Genomic DNA, 27,097 nt, shown 5'->3' with positions numbered 1-27,097 from the left:
TCTCTCTCTCTCTCTCTCTCTCTTTCTCTCTTTCTCTCTCTCTCTCTCTCTCTGCCTTTAAAAACCTTTTTTGTTTAGCTCAGCTGAGCTCCCCTCTACTTGCTAGATAGGATTCTGCTGGATTCATGAATTGTTTAATAAAGTCAATCAGATCTTCAAATTTACTTGGTTGAATTTTTAACAGGAGATTGGCTGCTTAAAAAGGTGATTAAATTAAAATGAGGCCATCAGGGTGGGCTGTAATCCAGTCTGACTGGGGTCTTTGTAGGAAGAGGACCAAAAGACACATAAAAGGCCACTGGGGACATGCACACACTGAGGAAGACCACGTGAAGACACAGCAAGAAGGCAGCCTGTGTAAGCCAAGGACAGAGAACTCAGGCTTCTGCCCACACCTTGATTTTGGACTTCCACCTTCCAGAACTTTGAGAAAGTAAATTTCTGTTAGGTCACCCGACCTGTGGCATTTTGTTAGAGCACTGAGCAGCCGGATACACTCATGGTGAGCATATCCTGGAAGGAGTGTGAGGTCAGAAGAGCGAATTCAGCCTCAGTTCCTCAGGCTTCCAGGGGTGTGAGCATCTCCTCAGGCTGGACGTGCAGTGAGTATTTGAAGATTTTCTATGTCTGCTATTTTCTACCATCTCTCTTTTTGGCCATATCTTATCGAATCCATTTCTTACAACATTCTCCCCCTAATCACAGTTAACTACATAATCTGGGGCTCCATCAAAGAATCGGTGATCTATTCCAAAACTGGGTTGGACTCATTGTGTCTCCAGCTCCCTGGAAACATCACCTCACCAAGGTGGGGCGCACTGGCTGGAGTGGGTTCCAGTGGAAACCTCGCAGGTGCAAAGGAGCAGGAAGGTGGTGTAGGCTGTGTCCTGACCTGCTTCCCTGTGGGTGGTGCCATGCATGGGGCACTGGAGAGGGAGCTCAAAGACCGAATTCTTGGCACATTCCATGCAACACGCTGTTCCGTTATTCACTGAACAACATTTATTGAAAGTTTTCTATGTGTAGGTCTCTGTAATTCTCTGCCTTTCCAGTCCCCCTTCCACCAAAGAACGTGGTTCATTTAAGAAATCTCTGAGACTCCTCCTAGCAACACCTTCTGTGACCTTCTGTTCACATTTTAGGGAGCGGGAAAAGCCCCACCAAGACAGTGATGTTTCAGATCATGAGCTTGTAATGAATGAGAGTTCTGAACAAAAATTCTATAGAAGGGGACGATCTATCCTAGATTTCCTTCTCTTGTGTCTCATGGGTCAACTCTTGAATGGGGATTGCTTATTTGGCATTTGTAATTTTATTACAAATATTTACTGAATGTTCTTTCTGTGGCAAGCACATTTTTGAGGGCAGGGTGGGGAGGGAGGATGAGGAGGCAAGGGGGAACTCAAGGCTTTTAAAAAACCTAGACTAGTTTCCTGCAGATCCCAGGGGATGAGCCCTCTGAAAACTAAAATTAGTGGTTCTAACTCATTTCCCATGAAAGGGCCAAGGGCAGGTCACCCCAAAATGTGCCACTTTGGTATATTGATTATTTTAAATAAAAGTTACTTTTAATTATTTTAATAGAAGTTACAGTCTGTGCAATAGGGGCACTCAAACCCTCCTCTGTCCCCCTGAAGGCAGGAAATAAATCTCCCCTGTGAAAGGTCCCCTCCCTGTAGCAGGAGATAAAGATCTCCTTGTCACCAGTGACTGGAAATTCAGGGCCCAGAGTGCTGTATAAGCACTTGCTACTTTTTACTAACTCACCACCACAGCCCAAATTCTACTTAAAATTTCTTACTAATTGAAGCCCCCAAAGTTAAGCTTTCTTTGTCATCAATTCCTCAAAGATTTATTGCCTCTTTGTTTAGAAAGTATAAAAACTGCCTGCCTCAGTCACTTGTTTAGGTGTTACTGGGCCTCCTTGTGCACTTAATACAACTTTGGGTTTTCTTCTCCCGTTCATCTGCACATGTAAATTTAATTCTTAGTCCAGCTGGAAGACCTTCAGAGTAGAGGAAGAATTTTTCCTTCTTTCCACTATGGACTAAAGTGCCTCTTGAAGGCCTCCGCCCTGCGCAGGATGCCCCAGGGTGGCAAGCTCAGAGTACCTGCTTGGAGCTAGCTGATACCGTCAAGATAAATGCCAATCTGCCTTCTGCCCTTTGAGCAGGTGCCTCCTGATCTCTGGCCTGCCAGTCAGCGCTGCCTGCAGAGAGCCCTAAAACATGGCCCTCTCCCCTGTGTTGCCCTCCAGACACAAAGGGCCCTTCTGGCGATATTCCCAGTGACAAGCAACTGGTACCCTGTGTCTGGGGTGGGACTTCTGATCTCGGCTTGCAGCTTGTTAATGAGCTGATGATGGCCGTTCTCACTGAGAGCCAGCAGGACATGGTCAAATCACTGTTTGAACGTGGCCAAGTGATGAATCATGCTCATATTTATTCCGTGCTTTCAAAGGCAGCCGTCTAATGTTTAAGACCATGGAGACATTAGATGAACAAACAGTTTGGTGGAGAGTAGAAGAAATGGATACAGCCATGATTTGCTCTTTAATAGATAAACTTTATTTTATATGGCTCAGGTGCATGGCTTAAAAAGACTCCTAACCTGTAGGTAAGGCTTGGAAAGTCTCAATGACACTGCAGATTTGGGAAGCAGTGCCTTATGCTAATAACAATTTTTGTAAGAAGATGGTCTCCTTTTTGTCACAAGCTTGTCCCTTCAATTAGTTGAAGCCCGAGGCTATAAATTAAAAGCAAGAAAATACAATGCAGCAGGTTGAATTTAGGTTCATGTGCTGCGTTCGAAATATATGAATGGCTGCTGGAGACCTAATTTAAAAATGAGGATTCCTTATGCAGAATTCCCTTGAATGTCTGGTTATTTGCATTGGAAACCCAGTTTCCTCTCAGCGCCATAAAAGGGAGTGCTCCCTCCCCACCACCCTCACCATGGCCATGGCTTGCTTTCCAGGCTTCCTTGAGTGAGCAGGACCACCCTAGAGTCGGCTGATACCATTACACCTGTGGGAACCTGCTCCTGGATTGCTGTCCCTGCCCAACCTGGAGGGGGCAGATCTTGCTTGGGGTCTCCCTTCCCCTCTGCCATCAACAAGAGAGGTGCCCAAGGAGGAGTGAAGGCTGGAACTCTTTACCAGCCCTTGGCTCAAGATCCTTTCTTCCTGGCCTGGGTCTCAGGGTGGGTGGAGGGCAACATTACAGCCTGCTTTTATCTCATGCATAATGGGTAAGTCTCTGCTCTCTGGGCAAAGGCCAGCTCATTCACAGTGGTTCTTTTTTTTTTTTTTTTAAGATTTTATTTATTTATTTATTTGAGAGAGAGAGAATGAGAGAGCATGAGAGGAAGGAGGGTCAGAGGGAGAAGCAGACTCCCCGCTGAGCAGGGAGCCCGATGCGGGACTCGATCCCGGGACTCCAGGATCATGACCTGAGCCGAAGGCAGTCGCTTAACCAACTGAGCCACCCAGGCGCCCCATTCACAGTGGTTCTTAACTCTGGATGCGTGTTAGAACAAACTGGGAGCTTTGGAAAAACACTGTGCCCAGGCCCTGACTCCTAGAAATTTTAATTTAATTGGTCTGGGATGGGGCCTGGGTATTGGGCGTATGGTGTGTGTGTGTGTACATGCTTCTCAGCTTATTCTAATGTTCAGTCAGAGTTAAGTCAGAGTTAAGAACTACTGGTTTGGAAGAAAAAGTTATGTTTTCACTGTTAGAATTAGGCAGATTTTTTTTTTTTTTTTAAATCAGACTAAGACAATGTGATAGGCAGACAATGCAAAATTAGCTGTGCAGAGAGAGGGAATTAGAGACTCTAGGCATTTATGACAAAATAAGCCACGTATCCTTTTCACTATACTTAAAATAGTAAGTATGAGAAGGCTCTGAAAAGGCTCCCCAGGGCTTGGATAGGACTAGAAAGTAAGCAGCTTCAAAGCTAGAGGCTATACGTGTTGCAAATATTTCCGCAATCAAGTTATTTCATTCATGCATTCATTCATTCATATGTGCACCTGTGAGCTGCCTACTTATTAGGTACTGTTTGGTGTCAAACACTTTAATAGGCTCCAGGCTACAAAGATGAATATCTTTAAGATAGGAACTCTAAAAGGATTGGAAACACAGAGATTAGGGTTAGTTTCTTTAATCATAGATACTTGGCTTTTCACCTGGGCTCCCTTTCCTTTGCAAATGCCGGAACCCAACATTCTGCCCTTGGGTCTTCCTGGGGAAGATACAACCGCGACCCTCCCTGCCTTTCTGCTTCACCGCTTGTGAAGTCTTCCCACTGACATTTTGTCCAGGACACTTTTGTATGACGATGTGGTGGCATATGGGCACTTCTTTGTCAGACACACATTATCTTAAGTACATCCTCATTCCCATTCTGCCTGATTCATTTGGTGATTACAGAAAGTTTATATGAATAGGCAAGTGTGCTGGCGCAGGAGGAGTGGCTTAGAATTGATCAAGATTGAGTACTAGAATATACAGGTATGTATAATATCTGTATCTATGCCTTTTTAAGCAACAAAAAAGTACAGATGATCTCATGGTAGCTTCACAACACACTTAGCAGAATGTTGGGCAGGAATTATATCTATTTTACCAAACAGGAATCCTAGGCACAGAGAAATTGACTGGCAAGCATCTTCTTCTGGATTCCTCTAGGATTGGCATCTGGGAGTACTCCCTTTTCCAGCTTCAGGCTCCCCTTTGCTAAGTCCCCAGCACAGCGTTCTCCTCCACCTCCAAAGCTGCAAAAGGACCCCGCATTCCCTAGGGGCACTCCTCAGCCGGCTGACTAGACATGACCACGAGGGGGCACCAAAGAGTTTCCATTACTTCCGCTCTGGCCTTTTCTGCCTTTTCTGCTGTGTAGGGAATAGGTAATAGTGTGAACTGAGAAAGGATGATGTTGGAAGGTAAAGCTTACGCCCCAGCTAGAAAACTGTGGCTAGACAACTGAGGTGATGGTTCTAGTTTTTACTGTGGTTGGAGAGGTCGGGGAATGCTCCTGGCTGGGGTGAGGTTTTAGCGCTCTTCAGGACCAGGGAGACACCCTTTGGATGTTTCAATTTCTCTTTCGGAAGCAAAGGTAGATAAGGTCGATGAAGCAGCTGTTTGTTCGGTGGGTCGTTCACTGAGTGTGGGTGGGACATGAAGTCTGAACGGTGGGCTGCGGATTAGTAGGACCATGTGGATCATGGAAGGGAGTCTGGATTTTATTCCAAGTGCCATGGGGTCTGTGGAGACTTTGAAGCCAGGGGGTGCTTTACCTCTGGCTGCCCTGTGAGGAACAGACGGCAGAGTGCACAGCATGGACCCATGGGAGGCACCAGGGTGGCACTGGTGAGGATGGAGAAAAGCAAAGAGACCCAGGATAGCTGTTGGAGTCAGGACTGGTAGGGTTTTTTGGCAGATTGCCGCCAGAGGTGTGAGAGAGAAAGCTCTGGGTCCTGGGTGGGTGGTGGTGAGATTTATTGGGGAGAAGGGCTTTGGGAGCGCCAGAGGGGGGGGGTCAGCGTTCTCTTTGGTCACGGGGAGTGTGTAATGCTACCACATTCCCACATGGACATGCCCAGTGGGCAGTTGGATTTACAAGTGAGAGTTCCAGTGAGAGGCACTTGATTCACGGCCTAATTGGCACCCTCAAGGGGAGGAGCTAAATGCCTGGATGCCAGGTGGCGGATCTTCACCAGTTAGGAGAAAGCAGGAGGTCTATGGCTGGCCCCTGGGATTCCAGAGATGGCTGCCATGTTTCCTGGCTGGAGGGTTCGGGGTGGTGGAGGTGCAGGGGTCGGGGTTGGGGTGTCCATGAAGGCAGGACAGGCCTGGTCAGAGGTGGACTCATTTGGTGCTAAATCTCATTAAGGGCTGACAATCCAGAGAATGAGTGAGGGGTTTTATTGAGAGGAAAGATCTGGCTGGAGGGAGAAGTGTAGACTTACAGAGAAGCCACCCAGGGAAGGAAAGTACAGATAGGCGGAATCTAGGGAAAGCTTCCTGGGCCCTTTCCGTTTGCAGTATTGCACACTCCCTTTTCTGCCTTCTTCAGAAACTGGCCCTCTGGGGCAGAGTAATGTAACGTGTGAGCACTTGTTGGGGAATGAGGAAGCCAAGCCTTGGACGGCCAGCTAGACAGCTTCTGAAGGATGAGGGAGCCTCTGTGCTGGCGGGGAGTTGTGATGATGGAGCTGGCGGGGATGCCCAGGGAGTTGCTAAGAGCAGGAACCTGCCCAAGCTCCAGAAGAACAGGACGGGAGAACATCTGAGGCCCGAAAGTGGGAAGCCAGAGTCATTTCAGGGCCTTGAGCTTTGCAGAGTAGCTTCAGAAAACCCCGACACAGGTCTGGTCTGTTCAGAGAACTGTGAAAAGAACAGAGGCTGAGGGGTTTCTGGGTATGGGCAGGTCAGGGCATCTTTCAACCAAACTCCCCTAAGACCTATCCAATCTGCAGGTAGGACACATCCACGGGCTGCCCGGGGCTCATCCTCTGTGTCCAATGCCCTGTCCTCCGTGGATTCCCTGTTGCTCTCCACTTCCGTGGAAGCCTGCCGCCCCCTGAGCTCTTGGCTGGCTTGGTCAGCCACGCTGGTGGTGCTGGCCCCAGGTGGGCCTGACTGCAGCAAGGGCAGTTACTGTCTGCCCATCTTAGCCCCTCTCCTGGGGGTGGTTGTGGGGATTCTCACTTGTGTTTTCCCTTTGCCTTATGTAATTGCTGAGAGAGAGGCTGTTGGAGAAACCACAGCCAGGAAGTGTACTTGGTTTATCTGGAGAACGCTCAGTAGGATGGAAGCAAGGAACAGAAACCTTGGGAGATGGGAAGTGGAGGCCAGGGCAAGAGGGACTGGGGGAGGTGGTTCCGAATAGAGAGCAGAGCCACTGGCAGCTTCTACAGAGATGGAAAAGCTGGTGTGTCCTCTGCAAGCACCTGGGAGGGCTGTCCCCTCCCTCCTTTTATGGTCACACTGAGGCAGGCTGGATTGCGCCTACCCCAGCAGGACAGAGATGGAGAAGGAAAGGAAGCACCTGAAAGATGCCCTGGGGACTCTAAGGAGCCATCCTGCAGCCCCCTCCAGAGGTCTGCCTCTCGCCAAATAACAGCGTGCACACAGCACAGCGAAAGGCTTTTTTCAGGAGAATGCCATCTCCCTTACAGCCAGCTAGGGCCCACTGTGTACCCAGAGAGGAAGCAAGCTAGATAAATATTTGGGGGAACGAGTGTGTGGGAGAGATGCGCTGTCACGGTGAGTGAACTTTAGGTGGAATGGATTGCCTTGTCTTGGTAGCTTTCCCTTAGCTCAGTAGCGAGACTGCTCCAGGGTCTGGGCTCCTTGGCGAGCCTCCCCCCTCCCTGTGCCATTCCTATTCATTGAGTTCTTTCTGATCAATGTCACCTGAGGAAGGGAAGGTGCGCACAGAGGAGGGCGGGTGGTGCGGACGGATTTCCTCCAGGGAGAGGATCTGACAGCCCTGTCTTCAGGGCTCACAATCAGCTGTCCCCACCTTGGGACACAGAGCAGAGGGGAGGGCAGCCTTCTTTCCTGAGGGACAAGAGAGGAGGAGTCAGGCATGTTTGGCCCAGACCCTAACTCTCAGACGTTCGGGAGATTCCAGCCCATGTGTGAATCCTTGTCAACCAACCTTTCAGAACCTTGGTAACTTTCTCATCTTGGTTATTTGTTTATTTGTATTGACTATGAATTCCCATACCATAAAATTCCCTCACTGGCCACGTCCCAGGGGTTTTAGTAAATGTGTGGAGTTGTACCACCGTCACCGCGATTCTGTTTTAGGACGATGTTTGTTTTTATTATCCTGTTTCTCTGAATGATTAGCCTGGATGGTTATGGGAGGAGAGGCCAGGTAAGAAAGGGAGATGTTGGAGTGGCTGGGAGGTCAGGTTTCCTTGCCGAGGGGATGCTGACAAGAGCCGCAGTTCTTACTGTGTAGGTCCAGGCAGCCAGGGGCCATGCTGACCTCATGACGTGGATTATCACGTTTGCTTTTAATAGGAGCCCAGGGAGATGGGCAATCCTCTTATTCCCATTTCACAGATGGAGAAATGAAGCTAACAGAGGTTGAGTCACCTGGACCAGGTCTCACTGCCAAAAGGGGGCTGATCTGGGATTTGAACGCATTGCAGAGTCAGCATGCTCCAACCAGTATAGTGTGGGGCGGCTGGAGGCTTTGGTCTAGAGTGAGCTACAGTTGGATGACTTTATTTTTATTTTTTTTAAGATTTTATTTATTAGAGAGAGAGAGTACCCAAGATGGGGAGAGAGGCAGAGGGAGAAGCAGGCCCCCTGCTGAGTGAGGAGCCTGATGCAGGACTCGATCCCAGGACCCTGGGATCATGACCCGAGCCGAAGGCAGATGCTTAACCGACTGAGCCACCCAGGCGCCCCAGTCAGATGACTTTAAATGCAACAGACCCTGAGGGCATGCTGCAGCCCTCTAATTTTACTCTTAACCGATTTGCGTTTATGGAAAATGGAAAATGAATCCCTACCCCTGATGGATTCTGATTCTCACCCAGCCCTGGGTTCACCTTCCTTTTGCTTTGACTGCACCCGGGAAAAAAACACCGACGGCTGGGTTTGTTTGCTCTCTGAGGCTCCTGCTCTGACCCTCAGACAGGAGAAGGTATCAAAGGCCGGGTGCCGACCCCTGTGCTGAGGAGTAAAGGCATCTGCGCGCGCGCGCACACACACACACACACACACACACAGCCGTTTCACAAACAGCCCGCCTGCCACCAAAGTAATGGTGTTTGATGAAGCCACTGTATCTCTCCCTTTCAAAATCAATCTTCCAATTGTAGACCTGAAAACCAGGCGCCGCTGTCTTCTAACAGCATGCCAGGGGTTAGAAATGGATGCTCCACACCATGTAACGTGTGAAATATGATCTCTCTGTCCAGGCATATATGAAAAGAAAGAAAGAAAGAAAGAAACACCCAACAACAACCCTCTGTTGAATTTTGAAAATGTAAATGTTTGCTAATGCTTTGCCAAAGACAGCTTCACTTGGTCTGAGAGCTATGTGTAAAGAAACATTAAAATGCATCATTTGCTCAGGGCTAAAAGTTATCAGCTTGTGATATTAATGCCCTTTAAAAAATAATTTGTCAGCATGAAATCAGAGCATGCCTTGTGCGAAGGATTGGGTCTTGTCAATTTTCTCATGGATCTACTGAGTTAGAATTGCATTTAGAGCTTGCCAAAAATGAAAGAGTTTTTTTTCCCTCCAATCTCTCTCTTTCTTTCTCTCTCTCTTTCTCCCTCTCTGCTAGAAGAGAGGTAAGGGGGTTAACTTTGACTTCATGGAGTGTGAAGGGCCCCAGCCCCACAGGCTGGAACCGTGCTGATCAGCTAGAAGGTCATGGGTTGTTAGGCTGGCTGCTTCTTCATCCTCAGCCTAGGCGCACGGGTTCCAATCTGGTCTGGGCAAATGCTTCAAATGCTGGGAAAAACAAAGGCTTAGGGGGACCTGGGAGACTGCCCAGGGAGAGAGGGAGAAGTGTAGACTTACAGAGAAGCCACCCAGGGAAGGAAATTTTTTAAGGCCACTATAGCCTCCAGTGACCAACACCTTCCTCAAAGTGGCTTATGCAACAATATGGGAAATCTTGCCAGATACAGGGGTGTGGTTCACAGAGCCCAGGGCTGGGAATGGGGCAGGACGTTTGTCCACCTGGACACTGGGGCTCCGTGCTCCCAACACTCCTCTCTCCTGGGTGTGGAGGGTGGACACCCCTCTCTCCTAGGCGTGCAGGATGGGTCCATGAGGGGAGGGGGCTGGAGCATGGCTGGAGGAGAGCTGAAGAGGTTGATTCCAGGGAGCTCTGGTCTTCCCTTCCTGCCTCATCCAGAGCAACCCCACTTTCTCTTGCGGTGTATGGTGGAAGATTCCATTGTGAAGGAACGGACTGCAAATGACTGGACTACGTAATTCCTTGGCTTCCTCACACACTCTGCTGAGAAGAGATGCTCCCATGTGACTTACCACCTAAGGCATCTAGGCTTTCCTTTTTTAATTTCTTCCTTTGAAAGAATTTCAAGCATTTTACATAGGTTCTTTCAAATATATGTGTGCACACATGCATTTTATTAGTTCAGTCATTCACACGTTCATCGAGGGCCTCGTAGCGGTTCTAGGACCCCGGGGACAGAGCAGTGAATGCAGCAGAAGGCCCAGGCCGCCCTCAGGGAGCTTCTGTCCCCACTGGGGAGCTGGGGAGGTGGCGGCAGGTGCATCCCCTCCACTCTCCGCCCCGCTCCCGGTGCGAGGGGCTGCCATGGTGGATGTTTTTGTGTTCCCAGCTCCTCCGTGAGGCCCTGGGCGGGTGTGAGGAGGATGGCTTGGGCTTCTCCAGGAGGTGGTGCTATCTCCCACCCAAGAGTCCTGAGTGGGAAGTGAGGGGCAGCCAGAACTCCTGACCAGTTCCAGAGCGTTTCAGAGAAATTCCTGGGGCCTGAGGTGCCCTCTCTCAACCTCCCTTGAGGGATCCCAGGAGGGCAGAAAGGGCAGTCGTGTGTTAGCTCTTCGGGTTCCATCTCCTGGGCACTTTTGTTTCTAGGCCGTGGAGGCTAGGGATCTTTTCGTGGCTGGATGCCGGGCAAGGTGCACAGAATACAGACAGGGGGTGAGGAGAGCCTGTTAGGCTTCTGGGGCTGCCTCCTTTCCTAGGTACAGGGCAGGGAACAGACTTAACAGCATAGTGCAGCTATTAAGAGCTCAGTTTCTGGAAACCGACCAGGGTCCCAGCTGGGACCTGTGCTTTGCTTCCCTGGATATGGCTACTTCTGGAAAGGAGCCAGGTGGCCGTGTCAGGGAGAACCGAGAGAGAGGCAGAAGGGAAACAGGCAGGGAGAGCAGAGCGAGCTGGACCCCAGGCTCCTCCACTTAACAAAGCAGGCATGTTGCCCACAGCCGTCTCTGTGATCTTCCCTCTTGTCTGGTTTCCCGTCCCCTCCCCGACTCGGAGCAACAGGCAGGCCCAGCGAGGGCTGAGGAGAAGTTGGACAGGGCAGGAGATGAAATGAGGTGGAAGAATCTCTCCCTTTGCTGCCACCTGCCAGAACCCCCAGGCCAGTGCCGAGCTCCTTCTCGTGGTCCGTGAGCCTGGGATGAACTGCTGGTTAGAGCTGGGGACCACGCTGGCAGGAGGTACCTGGGAATGTGCCAGGCCAAGCCTCGGAGACCCATCCCGCTTTCCCTCTGGGAAAAGGCAATGAGATGCCAGAGGAGAAAATCCTGGAGGAGGGGGTGGGACCCTGTGACAGCAGCTCTTTGATGAGAGCCAGCGAGGCTGTGAGCTACTGGAGGGCGGGCACCATAGGTGGCTCGTTTCCCTGGCACTGGGCAGAGTGCCTTGACGGACCAACGACAGTTGGATGGAGGGACAAATGGCCAAAGCTTGCAGAGGTCGAGGTCAGGCTCCGGATGTCTGCTTCCCTGCTCAGCGGCCTCTGCCCACGCAGCGTGCTCCTGCTGAGCCCCGGCTCTTCCATCTGCAACGAGCTGTCTGCCAACCCACCTCCCATGAAGATGTCCTGCTCAATGTGCTGCTTTTCTCAAGAGGGTCTGAGTTTTAAAAGGAAACAATGAGAGGGCAATGCTTTATCCAGACTGGTAATTCTCGAATGGGATCTCTACCTGTTTCCTCAAGATTTTAATTGGTGTCCTGTAAAACTTTTTATTAATTCCCTTGTCATGTGAATTTGCCAAGCCTTGGACATTTTAGCTCCGTCTTGAAGATTTAAAACGTATTCAGGGCTCCAAAATTTCCTGTGGTTTAAAACGACCTGTTTGATTTTTTTTTAAGCAATAGTTAGTCTTACTGAGGGATGGCTTACAAACAATGGAATTCACTCATTTTAAGAGTGCCGTTTAACGAATTTTGACAAATATATACACTCAGGTAACTAAGTCCACGATCAGATAGAGGACGTTTCCAGGAACCCAGGAAGTTCACTCATGACCCTTCGTGGCCATTCTCCCCCAACTCCCGAGCCTTGGCAACTCTGATCTGTTTTCTGTAGCTAGTTTTGCCTTTTCTAAAGCTTCCCGTAAACGGAATCCTACAGCAAGTATTCTTTTGTGTCTCTGGCTTCTTCCCCTTTGCACAGTGTTTCTCGAGGTTCAGGCATGCTGTGTGCATTAGCAGTTGGTTCCTTTCTACTGCCGAGGAGCACCCCCTTGTCTGGAGCACCCCCAGTTGCTGCCCCAGCCACCAGCTGATGGACGTTAGGTGATGCAGAGTAAAACTGCTTGGGTATTTGTGTGTAAGTGCTTCTGGGGACAGAGATTGTCATTTCTTTTGGGTAAACACCTGCGAGTGAACTCGTGTCATTGTGTTTGATCAAGGGGCATTTAAATCGAACATCTGTGAATAAATGTTCTGAAGAACCGTTTCGGAAACACGGCTCACGCTCACTCGAAGGCTGGGCCTCTCAGCGCCACGGAGGTGGCCCTCTTCGCGTCCACAGGCAGGGCTGGGGTCCCTAGCGCCAGGGCTCCTGCCCGGCAGACCTTCTGGAGGGTGAACGGGTGACCCTCGTGAATCAGCCTTAGAACCGCGGCAGCATCTCTCTCGCGTGGTAGTAAACTCGGCCCCTGGCCATGCTCTTGGCTGTCTCTGCTCTCTCCTGGGGGGGGGGGGGGCGGGGACTGTGACTAACAGGAGCCACAGTAGTTGCCACCAGGAAGGCCATCCCGTCTTGGGCAGATGGTGGGGTAGAGGCTAACTGAGAGCTCCTGGAGCATATGAAGCAAAAGCCAGCCCGAGGAGCCCGCAGGGTAAAGGACAGCATTATCAGGCGCCTCCGGGAAACAGCATCTGTCCCCTGCCGTGGTGGGAACCGGAGGGGGCTGCCGGGTTGCTGGCTGCTCAACACGTGCTCCTACTGATCTCACCTGAAGAGAACTACACTTTGGGAGGGCAGTGTGGTCCAGATTTAAATGGTTAACGAGCAACCTGACTTCCTTTTGTTTGTTGTCAGACTGTCTTGACAGACTCTCGTGATTTTCCAATTTTGTTGATCAGTTAAAGTTGGAAGTGGCCTGTCGCTTATCCCAGGTCATGCCTTTGGATGGGGTGTCCTATGTCAGATAGGTGTGGCTGGGCGGCCAGCTTCTCGGATGCGGGGGCTGAGGCTGCAGGAGACACGGCATTGGCAGTCAGAACCAGGAATTTAGAAACTCCTTTTCTTCCCTTTAGCCTCTCTCAGCTCTCAGGCCCCACTGCTATCTGGAAAGATTCCCTAGGTATTCTGTGGTTTCGTAGAAAGAGCACAAGATTCTGGAATCAGATAGACCCCGTTTCCAGTTGTGGCTCTGTTACAGACCAGCTAATCGGCTAAGGCCAGGCCTTAGTCTCGTCTGTAAAATGAAGGAATATACATCTTCGGTGGTGTTAAGAGGAGTGTATGAGATACACTGTCTCCTGTGGATAGACCGACCAGTGCCTGGTGTGTATCAGATGCATAATAAATAGGCGTTCATAACCCCAAACTCCTGGACCCACACCCTACATGTTCCCCAGCCACGGTGTGTACCTGACCACGATGGGGAGGAGGGAGGTGAGGAGTGTGTACTGGGAGGGGAAGGCACAGCGGTGAGACACTTGTCTACCAGAACTGCTCACTCAGCGTCCTAGAACCCTAAAATCCCAGGCCGGGGGGTTTCCTGAAAGGTCTTTCCTCCAACTGCCCTCCCCACGCTGGAGATATCCTCCCAAAGCCTGTGCTGAGTGGACATACGACTTTCCCAGGAATCTCAGCGGGCCACTTCTTCCACTCCTTTTTTTTTTTTAGATTTTTTATTGTTATGTTAATCACCATAATTACATCATTTGTTTTGGTGTAGTGTTCCATGATTCATTGTTTCTGCATAACACCCAGTGCTCCACGCAGAACGTGCCCTCTTTAATACCCATCACCAGGCTAACCCATCCCCCCACCCCCTCCCCTCTAGAACCCTCAGTTTGTTTTTCAGAGTCCATCGTCTCTCATGGTTCGTCTCCCCCTCCCACTTACTCCCCTTCATTCTTCCCCTCCTGCTATCTTCTTCTTTTTCTTTTTTCTTAACATATGTTGCATTATTTGTTTCAGAAGTACAGATCTGTGATTCAACAGTCTTGCACAATTCACAGCGCTCACCATAGCACATACCCTCCCCAATGTCCATCACCCAGCCACCCCACCCTCCCACCCCCCGACCACTCCAGCAACCCTCAGTTTGTTTCCTGAGATTAAGAATTCCTCATATCAGTGAGGTCATATGATACATGTCTTTCTCTGATTGACTTATTTCACTCAGCATAACACCCTCCAGTTCCATCCACGTCGTTGCAAATGGCAAGATCTCATTCCTTTTGATGGCTGCGTAATATTCCATTGTGTATATATACCACATCTTCTGTATCCATTCATCTGTCGATGGACATCTTGGTTCTTTCCACAGTTCGGCTATTGTGGACATTGCTGCTATAAACATCGGGGTACACGTACCCCTTCGGGTCCCTACATTTGTGTCTTTGGGGTAAATACCCAGCGGTGCAGTCTCCGCGGTCGCTCTGATCCACAGCCCTGGGCTAGTTTCTGACCCTCTCCCTGCCTTGGTTTCCTCATCTGTGAAGTAGGACAACGACAGTACCGACCTAGTGAGTTGCTGCTAGGACGGGGTGATAGATGTAAACTGCCTAAAGCAGGCCTTGGCAAGAGAATCCCCTCAATAAATGCCAACTTTAAAAGCTTTCCAAGGGGCACCTGTCTGGTTCAGTCGGAAGAGCCTGCAACTTGATCTCAGGGTGGTGAGCCCTGCGTGGGGCATAGCGATTACTTAAAAATAAAAAACCAAAAGCTTCCCTTATTGTGCATAACTTTCTCTGTGATGAGGAACTTGCTATGGCCAGTTATACCTTGTATCCTTCCTGACACCTCAGGCAGCTTTGTGTCCAGCAAAGGAGGCTCTCCTTGTCTTCAGGAAATTTCCACTTGGGAGTCTATTTATTATCCTTCTTAAGCTTGCTTGCTCTCTTTCTTTCTTCTTCTTTTTTTCTTTTTTCAGAGAGCTATCATTTCTTCTCTGCGTCTTTTCCCGTCTTACACTTAACACCTGACACTCAAGAAAATATCATTAGATTGAACCATATGAAATTGCCAGTTTATGTATCAAAAACTGCTGAATGCCAGCGATTTCATTTGGTTCAATCTAACAGCAGATTACCCAAGCAGCACCATCTTTGGGCCCACCATCTTTGGCCACTGCCATGTTGAACACCTGCTGCTATGGCCTGTCCCAGGTCTGGTGGGGGGGGTGCCCAGGAGTCTGTATTTCTAATAAGGTCTCCACTGACACAGTGGAAAGAATACTGGCCTCAGAAATAGGACACAGATCCCCGAGTGTCCTATGTCTGGCTAGCCATACAACCTTGGGCAAGTCACTTTCTGTCTCTAGGCCTCTGCTCTCTAACCTCCTTGATGGGAGTTTCCAGAAGGTGATCTCTCAGATCACTTTCAACCCTGAACTCGTATGGTTTATGAAATATTTATTAGGTGCCCATTAGGAGCTAAAGGTTACAAAAAATATAGCCCCCACCTGCAAGGAGATTACTGTAGTGGGGGAGATCCAATCCAGGGCAGTGGGATGGAGCAATAAGGTATGGAGGGTAATGCAATAAAGCAGCACTGAGGAACGAAGGGCTAACCGCAACTGTGAATGGAGGGTGAAGACATGGTGGACGTGGTAGGCTTCCTACTAGAAAGGGGGACTTTGAGGAGGGTCTTGGGTTGAGAGAAGGAAGAGGTACCTTACCTTTATTTCTCTTTGGTATTCCCAGCACACTGGCTCCCAACACTTCAGCAGCCTTAAGTACTTCATTCGCTCACTTGCTCGTTCATTCTTCCCTCTATCCATTCATTATATCCATCAATAGATATTGGGTGCTGACATAGAGTAAACAAGATAAAATTAGTCTTTGCCCTTATGGAGGTTCACTATGTACCGGAAGGATCAGATAAGAAATGAACACACAAATCAATCAAAATAGGAGATGTAGTGTTTTGCCGAGAATTAAAGCAGGATGACACATTAATGACCACGTGGTGTCTTGACTTGGGACAGGGCTCCGGAAAGGGCTCCCCGAGGACATGACATGTAAGCGGAGATCTGAAAGTCAAGAAGGAACCAACCAGGACAAGACGGGCACAGAGGACTTGAGGCAGAGGGAGCTGTAGGTACGAAGGATGTGAGGTAGGAATTAACAGGAACGAAAGCAAGGCCGTGCAGGAGGAGTAGGGCAAGGGATTGGAGATTGGAGGGCGGTATACAGTACATCTGGTGAAGCAGGCAGTGGTCAGAACGTAAAGGGTTTTATAAACCAGGGTAAGGACTTTATGCTTTATTCTAAGTGCAACAGGGAACCAGTGAATGGCTTTAAGCAGAGGAGCATAATTTGACTTATGCTTTTGAGAGATCTCTCTGGCTTCAGAATGGATGATTCTAAGGAGGCAGAGCGAAAACAGGATGCCTGGGGAGCTTATTGTCATGGTCCAGATGAGCAGCGGCGATGGGGTAGACTAGAGGAGCAGTTGACAAACAGTGTGCAGATATTTAAATACCCAGGGCAGAGAGAGTGGGGTAGAGAGCCTCAAGGAGGTAGGACACGTTCTCAGTAGTTGAAGCAATGTTTCTCAAACATCTTTTCCTGCCCTTGTGGGAGGTGTTGTGCATTTGCATCAGAAACAGTGCATCTGGGGCACCTGGCTGGCTTAGCCAGGAGAGCGTGCAACTCTTGATCTCAAGGCCGTGAGTTCCAGCCCCACACTGGTATGGAGTTTACTTAAAAAGAACAAAGATGAAAACAAAAATCAGTGCATCAGTTCAGCAGTGATTGTCAGTTGGGAACCACCTGGACCTGGTGAGAGCACAGCACTGGGGAAGGACCCGGGGGCGTGCCCTACTCCAGCATCCCACCAACTGCCGCATGATTTTGTGTCCTGATTACTACGCAAATCCTAACTGTGAGTGAGGGCGTTCGGTGGCTGCCCAAGTGATGGGCAACATTTATAAATACAACCCAGTGTGACCTCCTGAAAGCTCGTTCCTTGCTGTTTTGACCCCCTGAGGACATTTTGATTCCTTGTGGATAAAGTCATGTTAACATTAATTTTTGTCAAAAAATTATTTGCAAGCGCAAACTCCAGTAAGTACATTTAATTTCTTTTCTTTTTAAGATTTTATTTATTTATTTGAGAGAGAGAGAATGAGAGATAGAGAGCACGAGAGGGAAGAGGGTCAGAGGGAGAAGCAGACTCCCTGGTGTGCAGGGAGCCCGATGCGGGACTCGATCCCGGGACACCAGGATCATGACCTGAGCCGTACATTTAATTTCTTGATCATCTTCTGCTATGTGATGAATCTGAAAATTTCTAATCATTTTGGTTTTCATTTCCATTTTTATTAGGAGAAATTCTGTTCCATATATACTGTACAATGAATATTTGATTTGCCACTCAGGGTTTTTATTTTTCATTTTTTTTTTTTTGACCATTGTAGCTTTTGCCATGATGACTGATTTTACTTTTTTCAGGTCCACTTTTCTTGGGCTCAGTTTTGCAAATCTAGATAAATCTAAATAAGATACTTTAGTTATATTCTCATAATGAAATTTATTATGTACAGTTTTAGCCACTGTCAGTTCTATTTTCCATTCTGTATTTTCTACCATTAGTATTCATTATAAACTGAGAGAAGCAGGGGCACCTGGGTGGCTCAGTCAGTTGAGCATCTGACCCTTGATTTTGGCTTAGGTCCTGATCTCAGGGTCCTGAGATCAAGCCCTGTGTGGGGCTCTAGGATCAGCAGGGAGTCTGCTTGGAATTCTCTCTCCTTTTCCCTCTTCCCCCTGCCCCCCCCCCCCCCACCCTCTGCCCTGCTCATATGCTCTCTCTTAAAATAAATAAAAATAAATAAACTGAGAAAAACAGATGTTTGTATTTATATTCTAGCTAATCCATGAGGATATTATGAGCTATTAGCTCAGGTACATCAGAATTGTTCTCGAACATGGGCAGCCCAGGCTGGTGGTGAGTGCTCAGGCTCTGGAGTCAGGCTGTCTGGTTTCAAGTCCTGGTTTCCCCACCTTCAAGTTGTGTGGTGTTGGCTCCAGTTTCTTCACCTAAGATGAGGGTCCACCTTCCAGGTGGTGAGTCACCGAATGCACACCAAGCACTTGTTACTCTGCATCAATTAATGGGCCTGATTCATTACTCTGAGGAAGACAGCAGCCGGTCCCCCCATTAGGAAAGCCAGAGTGGGTGGAGTTTATGTCAGTTACCCTATGTTCCCACTGCACTGTCTTCATCCATTTTACTGTCTGCTTCCATCTCCCCAGAAGCCCCTTGGGTTCTCATCCCCACTGACTAAAGTTTCTCAAAATGCGATCCATAACCCGCAGCAGAGTCAGTTTGGAAAGTTGTTAAAATGCAGATTTCTGCTGAACTAGAATCCTGTGCGGCAGCCCCCTGAATCCTTTTTAACACACTCCCAGCGATGCACCCTGAGGTATGAGAGACTCAGGTCCTTGGCCCCAGATGTCCTTCAAAGGTAGATAGCGATCTGCTCTGCCTGCCAGGCCGGGTGTCCCAACAGCAAGCCAACCCTGAGCTGCCCTCTGCCTAAGATTTTGAGCAATAGCTTCTAATTAGCACTCCAGAAGGGCCAGGAGAACTCGACCACCTTTCTGCGACTCCTAGGGTCTGAAAGCCATCATCTGTGTCAGACTAATAGGCTTGCCCCCATCCATCATTTTAACTGAAGCTGAATAGAAGCAATTCCGTCATTTTAGGCTGTCCAAGGTTAATGCCAGTAAAATGACGTCTGGTTTCACGTCAACAGGTCACTGACAATGCAGAACACATCGGTGTAACCACATCCAGTATGAATGTGTCTGCGGTGCACCCTCTCAAGTTTCTCTTTGTACCCAGTCAAAACTGACAGTGCCGACAACAGATGACCCACAGAGGAAAACGCAGATTTGTTAGGTCAGGTCTGCAGGCAGGGAGAGAAAATGCTTGAGATGATGCTGTACTCTCCTTTGTCTCCATGTAAGGCGGACAAGGCTAACCTGTCAGTGCCCACTTCCCATGAGCCTGGGGGACAGACGGAGCTGACAGGCTACCTGGAATCAGGTGGTTTCAACGTCTCCTGCAGCCATTGGTCAGTAGCTGTGCCTGCAGAGCTCCCCTTGTTCCTCTCCACACTGAGCCAGCAACTGAAGAGTGAGCATCCAAACCGGCAGGGGACCTGGAAGAGCCCAGAAACTTTAGGGTTAGGGTTAGGTTGCTGTGCTGGGAGAGCTGGCTCTAGCTCTGCAGCTGATGTCTGTGCTGATTGGTGGGTTGTTAAATCCTTTGAATATCATCCTGGGGAACAGCTTAAAATTTTTTCTCAGTACAATGCTCTAGGCAGTCATTACCAATTGATCAACTGTTGGTAGTTTAGATGAAACTTATTTACCATCTGTGGATTAAGGTCTTGCTTCCCCCAAGGGTATTTGGTTTTAAACTGTGTGCTCTGGAAGTTAAAGAACAAGGCTCCCAGGACTGGACCTCTAAGGCAGTAACTTCTGGTACTGGACTTGGAAGGAAGTGTGTGTGGGGGGGGTGGTTTCAAATCTCATGCCCTGACTGGCTCTGACGGTTGAACCCAAGATGGGGCAAACGGAACAGACAACAGAAAATCCCCCAAGCCCTCAGCACTGTGCAGGCTTCCAGAAGAGCAGAAGCAGCTCATTCAGGTACGCATTCAGCCTCAGCATTCTCCAGTGTAGAAACTGGAGTTTCAATGGTTTCTCAGCCACACGTTTTCTTTTTTGCTGCCTAAAGATGGCAAAAGTCACTTAGCATCTAAACAGCTTGAGGTATGGGGTAGAAGTAATTTTGCCATATTCATATGTTTTTCCTTTGTCATAAGTAGCAACGTGCCCCTGCTTTTAAAACAGTTATGGTCATGCTATCCCCAGCGAAAACCTGGGCAAATGTGGAATTGCTGTGAAGTAGGGCTTCTGGGGAGTGGGAGCAAAGAGGGAGCAGCAAGAGAGCATCTGTAGAATAAACGTCTAGATACGGATTGGCTGGTCCAGCAGGAGAGCTGGTTGCCCTCCACAAGGGCTGGTGACACTGGCGTGCTGGGATAATCTCTCTCTCCAGGATTCCTTGGTTTGCTTCTAGACTTTGCTTTTCCGACTTTCAGAGTTGCCATAACCCTCATTTCACCAGGGAGAGGACTGAGGTCCAGAAGAGTTAACTGACTTTTCCGAGATCACACAGCTAGCCCAAGACCAAGACAAAGGCAATGGAATCCTGCCTGCACCTTCTATTCACTTTAGACAACGTGTCGCTGTCATTTATCCATTTCTGGATAACCCAGGGCAATCATTAGGAACACTAATTACCATGTAACATTGCAGTGCAGGGCTGGCTGAGGTGTGTGGGTCCGTTTACTCTTACACTCAATAGGCTCATTGAATGTTATTTTGCTGTCTGCTCCTGGTACTCCTTAGGTCTCTCTTCATCATCGTCAATCTCTTATTGCGCCTGCTTCAAACAAATCTTCTAAAATCTATTTCCCCACACACTGTTGACTGTGAAAGTACATTAGTAATTTAATTTTGCATAATGATTCTCCAGCATGGCTGGGGGAAATCTCAGCAATGCAATCTTCTCTCATCCCCCTTCCTTCTCTCCATTTCCTGGGCCCTCTGCACCCTCTCGGGCAATGCACGGTTCCAGGAGCAGGAAAGAGCAGGGTCCAAATCCTGCAACAAACAGTGTGACTGTAGGCTCTGAGCCTGGGTTACCCCTTGTGTCTCTCAGGCAGAATGTGAGGCCCAAGTGCCCGCAGAGCTGTCTTTTAACAGAATCTAGTTTCATCCCTGCACTTAGAGGCACATTCCATCTTCACTGTAGATTATGGTTGATTAAGGGCATGTTTGTGCTCTTTGGTAGGATTCAGAGTCCTTGAGGTCAGTCTGACCTTGAGGTGAGTGACTGTGTTTGCTGATTCTGGGTCCCCCTGTACCAAGCATAGACTTGCAGGCTCTCCATTCATGCCTGCAGAGTGGAGACTATTTCAAGTCACTAAGTTTTGTTGAAGCAGCTTGCAAAGGCTATGTCGTCACCCCCAGGCTCAGGGACACAGGCCTGTTCCTCTTCTCTGTATCCTAGGAGATGCAGTTACTGGAGCCCGGACATCCACAAAGGTGGAGTATCTCTGTAAGTTACAACCCCTCTTTGGAAAGTGGCCCCATGGCAGAGAGTCCTTCTCCCAAGACAGAATCAGATTCAGGGAGCCAGCTTCAAAGCGCATGTGAAATGAGCTGGCCTGCTTCTTCCCCGTGGACATGAAGTCTTCAAGGTGGCACCCCTTCCCCTTGGTAGCCATGATTTTGAGTGGCTCTGAGTGTTTCTCTTGAGCAGTCTCCTGATGCCCTCACAGCTGGGTTTGGTTGTCACATCAACCACTCTCCACCTGCCTGGCCATGTGGACGCAGAGTGGCTGGTGGGGAAAGATGAGGTGAGAGGAGCCTTGAGAATGGAGATTAGAGAGTGAACCAGGGCGTCCCAAGGAGGAGAAAGGGACTGAAGCCGGCTCCTCGCACCTGCTTCCTTATGAAGCTGCTCTTCCTGCCAACAAATCTCCATTTTAACATGGGTAATTTCCTTGGGTCACTTGGGCTTTGATTCTCCCTCAACAAATAAACCCCAAGTAATTTCTTCTTTAAATAAGCCATGGGGGTCACATGGTAGGTTTCTTGAGGGCATTTCTATTTTTTTAAATTTTTTTTCTTATGTTTATCACCATATATTACATCATTAGTTTTTGATGTAGTGTTCCATGATTCATTGTTTGTGCATAACACCCAGTGCTCCATGCAGAGTGTGCCCTCTTTAATACCCATCACCAGGCTAACCCATCCCCCTACCCTCCTCCCCTCTAGAACCCTCAGTTTGTTTTTCAGAGTCCATCGTCTCTCATGGTTCATCTCCCCCTCTGACTTACTCCTCTTCATTCTTCCCCTCCTGCTATCTTCTTCTTTATCTTTTTTCTTAACATATGTTGCATTATTTGTTTCAGAAGTACAGATCTGTGATTCAACAGTCTTGCACAATTCACAGTGCTCACCATAGCACATATACTCCCCAATGTCTATCACCCAGCAACACCATCCCTCCCACCCCCACCACTCCAGCAACCCTCAGTTTGTTTCGTGAGATTAAGAATTCCTCATATCAGTGAGGTGATATGATACATGTCTTTCTCTGATTGACTTATTTCACTAAGCATAACACCCTCCAGTTCCATCCATGTCGTTGCAAATGGCAAGATCTCATTCCTTTTGATGGCTGCATAATATTCCATTGTGTATATATACCACCTCTTCTTTATCCATTCATCTATCGATGGACATCTTGGCTCTTTCCACAGTTTGGCTATTGTGGATATTGCTGCTATAAACATTGGGGTGCACGTACCCCTTCGGATCCCTACATTTGTATCTTTGTGGTAAATACCCAGGAGTGCGATTGCTGGATCGTATGGTAGCTCTATTTTCAACTGTTTGAGGAACCTCCATACTGTTTTCCAGAGTGGTTGCACCAGCTTGCATTCCCACCAACAGTGTAGGAGGGTTCCCCTTTTTCCACATCCCTGCCAATATCTGTCATTTCCTGACTTGTTCATTTTAGCCATTCGGACTGGTGTGAGGGGGTATCTCATGGAGGTTTTGATTTGGATTTCCCTGATGCCGAGCGATGTTGAGCACTTTTTTGTGTGTCTGTTGGCCATTTGGATGTCTTCTTTGGAAAAATGTCTGTTCATGTCTTCTGCCCATTTCTTGATTGGATTATTTGTACTTTGGCTGTTGAGTTTGAGAAGTTCTTTATAGATTTGGGATACTAGCCCTTTATCTGATATGTCATTTGCAAATATTTTCTCCCATTCTGTCGGTTGTCTTTTGGTTTTGTGGACTGTTTCTTTTGCTGTGCAAAGGTTTTTATCTTGATGAAATCCCAATAGTTCATTTTTGCCCTGGCTTCCCTTGCCTTTGGCGATGTTTCTAGGAAGAAGTTGCTGCAGCTGAGGTCGAAGAGGTTGCTGCCTGTGTTCTCCTTTAGTATGTTGATGGACTCCTGTCTCACGTTTAGGTCTTTCAACCATTTGGAGTCTCTTTTTGTGTGTGGTGTCAGGAAATGGTCCAGTTTCATTCTTCTGCATGTGCCTGTCCAATTTTCCCAACACCATTTGTTGAAGAGACTGTCTTTTTGCCATTGGACATTTTTTCCTGCTTTGTCAAAGATGAGCTGACCATAGAGTTGAGGGTCCATTTCTGGGCTCTCAATTCTGTTCCATTGATCTATGTGTCTGTTTTTGTGCCAGTCCCATACTGTCTTGATGATGACAGCTTTGTAATAGAGCTGGAAGTCCGGAATTGTGATGCCGCCAGCTTTGCTTTTCTTTTTCAATATTCCTCTGGCTATTCGGGGTCTCTTCTGGTTCCATACAAATTTTAGGAGTATTTGTTCCATTTCTTTGAAAAAGTGGATGGTATTTTGATGGGAATTGCACTGAATGTGTAGATGGCTCTAGGTAGCATTGACATCTTCACAATTTTGGTTCTCCCAATCCATGAGCATGGAACGTTTTTCCATTTCTTTGTGTCTTCTTCAATTTCTTTCATGAGTATTTTATAGTTTTCTGAGTACAGATCCTTTGCCTCTTTGGTTAAATTTATTCCTAGGTATCTTATGGTTTTGGGTGCAATTGTAAATGGGATCGACTCCTTGATTTGTCTCTCTTCTGTCTTGTTGTTGGTGTATAGGAATGCCACTGATTTCTGTGCATTGATTTGATATCCTGCTACTTTACTGAATTCCTGTAGGAGTTCCAGCAGTTTTGGGGTGGAGTCTTTTGGGTTTTCCACATACAGTATCATATCATCTGCAAAGAGTGAGAGTTTGACTTCCTCTTTGCCGATTTGGATGCCTTTGATTTCTTTTTGTTGTCTGATTGCTGTGGCTAGGACTTCTAATACTATGTTGAATAGCAGTGGTGAGAGTGGACATCCCTGCCGCGTTCCTGACCTTAGGGGAAAAGCTCTCAGCTTTTCCCCATTGAGAATGATATTTGCTGTGGGTTTTTCATAGATGGCTTTTATGATCTTGAGGTATGTACCCTCTATGCCTATACTCTGAAGAGTTTTGATCAAGAAAGGACGCTGTACTTTGTCAAATGCTTTTTCTGCATCTATTAAGAGGATCATATGATTCTTGTTCTTCCTTTTGGTAATGTATTGTATCACGTTGATTGATTTGCGGATGTTGAACCAGCCTTGCAGCCCAGGGATAAATCCCACTTGGTTGTGGTGAATAATCCTTTTAATGTACTGTTGGATCCTATTGGCTAGGATTTGGGTGAGAATTTTTACATCCATGTTCATCAAGGATATTGGTCTGTAATTCTCCTTTTTGATGGGGTCTTTGTCTGGTTTTGGGATCAAGATAATGCTGGCCTCATAAAATGAGTTTGGAAGTTTCCCTTCCATTTCTATTTTTTGGAACAGTTTCAGGAGAATAGGAAGTAATTCTTCTTTAAATGTCTGATAGAATTCCCCTGGGAAGCCATCTGGCCCTGGGCTTTTGTCTGTTGGGAGATTTTTGATGACTGCTTCAATTTCCTTAGTGGCTATAGGTCTGTTCAGGTTTTCTATTTCTTCCTGGTTCAATTTTGGTAGTTGATACATCTCTAGGAATGCACCCATTTCTTCCAGGTTATCTAATTTGCTGGCCTAGAGTTGCTCATAATATGTTCTTAGAATTGTTTGTATGTCTTTGGTGTTGGTTGTGATCTCTCCTCTTTCTTTCATGATTTTGCTGATTTGGGTCCTTTCTCTTTTCTTTTTGATAAGTCTGGCCAGGGTTTTATCAATCTTGTTAATTCTTTCAAAGAACCAGCTCCTAGTTTCGTTGATCTGTTCTACTGTTCTTTTGGTTTCTATTTCATTGATTTCTGCTCTGATCTCTATTATTTCTCTTCTCCTGCTGGGTTTAGGCTTGATTTGCTGTTCTTTCTCCAGCTCCTTTAGGTGTAGGGTTAGGTTGTGTATTTGAGACTTTTCTTGTTTCTTGAGAAAGGCTTGTATTGCTATCTACTTTCCTCTCAGGACTGCCTTTGCTGTATCCCAAAGATTTTGAACAGTTGTGTTTTCATTTTCATTGGTTTCCATGCATCTTTTTAATTTTCTTTAATTTCCTGGTTGACCCATTCATTCTTTAGTAGGATGCTCTTTAGCCTCCATGTATTTGAGTTCTTTCCAACTTTCCTCTCGTGATTGAGTTCTAGTTTCAAAGCACTGTGGTCTGAAAATATGCAGGGAATAATCCAATCTTTTGGTACCGGTTGAGACCTGATTTGTGACCTAGGATGTGATCAATTCTGGAGAATGTTCCATGGGCACTAGAGAAGAATGTGTATTCCGTTGCTTTGGGATGGAATGTTCTGAATATGTCTGTGAAGTCCATTTGGTCCAGTGTGTCATTTAAAGTCTTTATTTCCTTGTTGATCTTTTGCTTAGATGATCTGTCCATTTCAGTCAGGGGGGGTGTTAAAGTCCCCACTATTATTGTATTGTTGTCAATGTGTTTCTTCGCTTTTGTTATTAATTGCCTTATATAATTGGCTGCTCCCATGTTAGGGGCATAAATATTTACAATTGTTAGATCTTCTTGTTGGATAGACCCTTTAAGTAGGATATAGTGTCCTTCCTCATCTCTTATTACAGTCTTTGTTTTAAAATCTAATTTGTCTGATATGAGGATTGCCACCCCATCTTTCTTTTGGTGTCCATGAGCATGGTAAATGGTTTTCCACCCCCTCACTTTCACTCTGGGGGTGTCTTTGGGTCTAAAATGAGTCTCTTGCAGACAGCATATGGATGGGTCTTGTTTTTTAATCCAATCTGATAGCCTGTGTCTTTTGATTGGGGCATTTAGCCCATTTACATTCAGGGTAACTATTGAAAGGTTGAATTTAGTGCCATTGTATTGCCTGTAAGGTGATTGTGACTGTATATTGTCTGTGTTCCTTTCTGATCTATGCTGCTTTTAGGCTCTCTCTTTGCTTAGAGGACCCCTTTCAATATTTCTTGGAGGGCTGGTTTCGTGTTTGCAAATTTCTTTAGTTTTTGTTTGTTCTGGAAGCTTTTTATCTCTCCTTCTATTTTCAATGACAGCCTAGCTGGATATAGTATTCTTGGGTGCATATTTTTCTCGTTCAGTGCTCTGAAGATATCTTGCCTGTCCTTTCTGGCCTGCCAGGTCTCTGTGGATAGGTCTGTTGCCAATCTAATGTTTCTACCATTGTAGGTTACATATCTCTTCTCCCGAGCGGCTTTCAGGATTTTCTCTTTGTCTCTGAGACTCGTAAGTTTTACCATTAGATGTCGGGGTGTTGACCTATTTTTATTGATTTTGAGAGGGGTTCTCTGTGCCTCCTGGATTTTGATGCCTGTTTCCTTCCTCACATTAGGGAAGTTCTCTGCTATTATTTGCTCCAATATACCTTCTGCCCCTCTCTCTCTTTCTTCTTCTTCTGGGATCCCAATTATTCTAATGTTGTTTTGTCTTATCGTATCGCTTATCTCTCGAATTCTGCCCTCGTGATCCTGTAGTTGTTTATCTCTCTTTTTCTCAGCCTCTCTATTTTCCATCATTTGGTCTTCTATATCGCTGATTCTCTCTTCTGCCTCATTTATCCTAGCAGTTGTGCACCCATTTTTGATTGCACCTCATCATAGCCTTTTTGATTTCAACTTGGTTAGATTTTAGTTCTTCTATTTCTCCAGAAAGGGTTTCTCTAATAACTTCCACGCTTTTTTCAAGCCCAGCTAGTATCTTTAAAGTCATGATGCTGAACTCTAGGTCCGACATCGTAGTAATGTCCATATTGAGTAGGTCCCTGGCTGACGGTACTACTTCTTGTTCTTTTTGCTGAGGTGATTTTTT

The sequence above is a fragment of the Callorhinus ursinus genome, unplaced genomic scaffold, assembly GCF_003265705.2.
Source record: "Callorhinus ursinus isolate GAN/ISIS: 27379988/994484 unplaced genomic scaffold, GSC_fseal_2.0 scaffold20, whole genome shotgun sequence".
Taxonomy (NCBI): domain Eukaryota; kingdom Metazoa; phylum Chordata; class Mammalia; order Carnivora; family Otariidae; genus Callorhinus; species Callorhinus ursinus.
Note: the sequence above shows the minus strand (reverse complement) of the source record.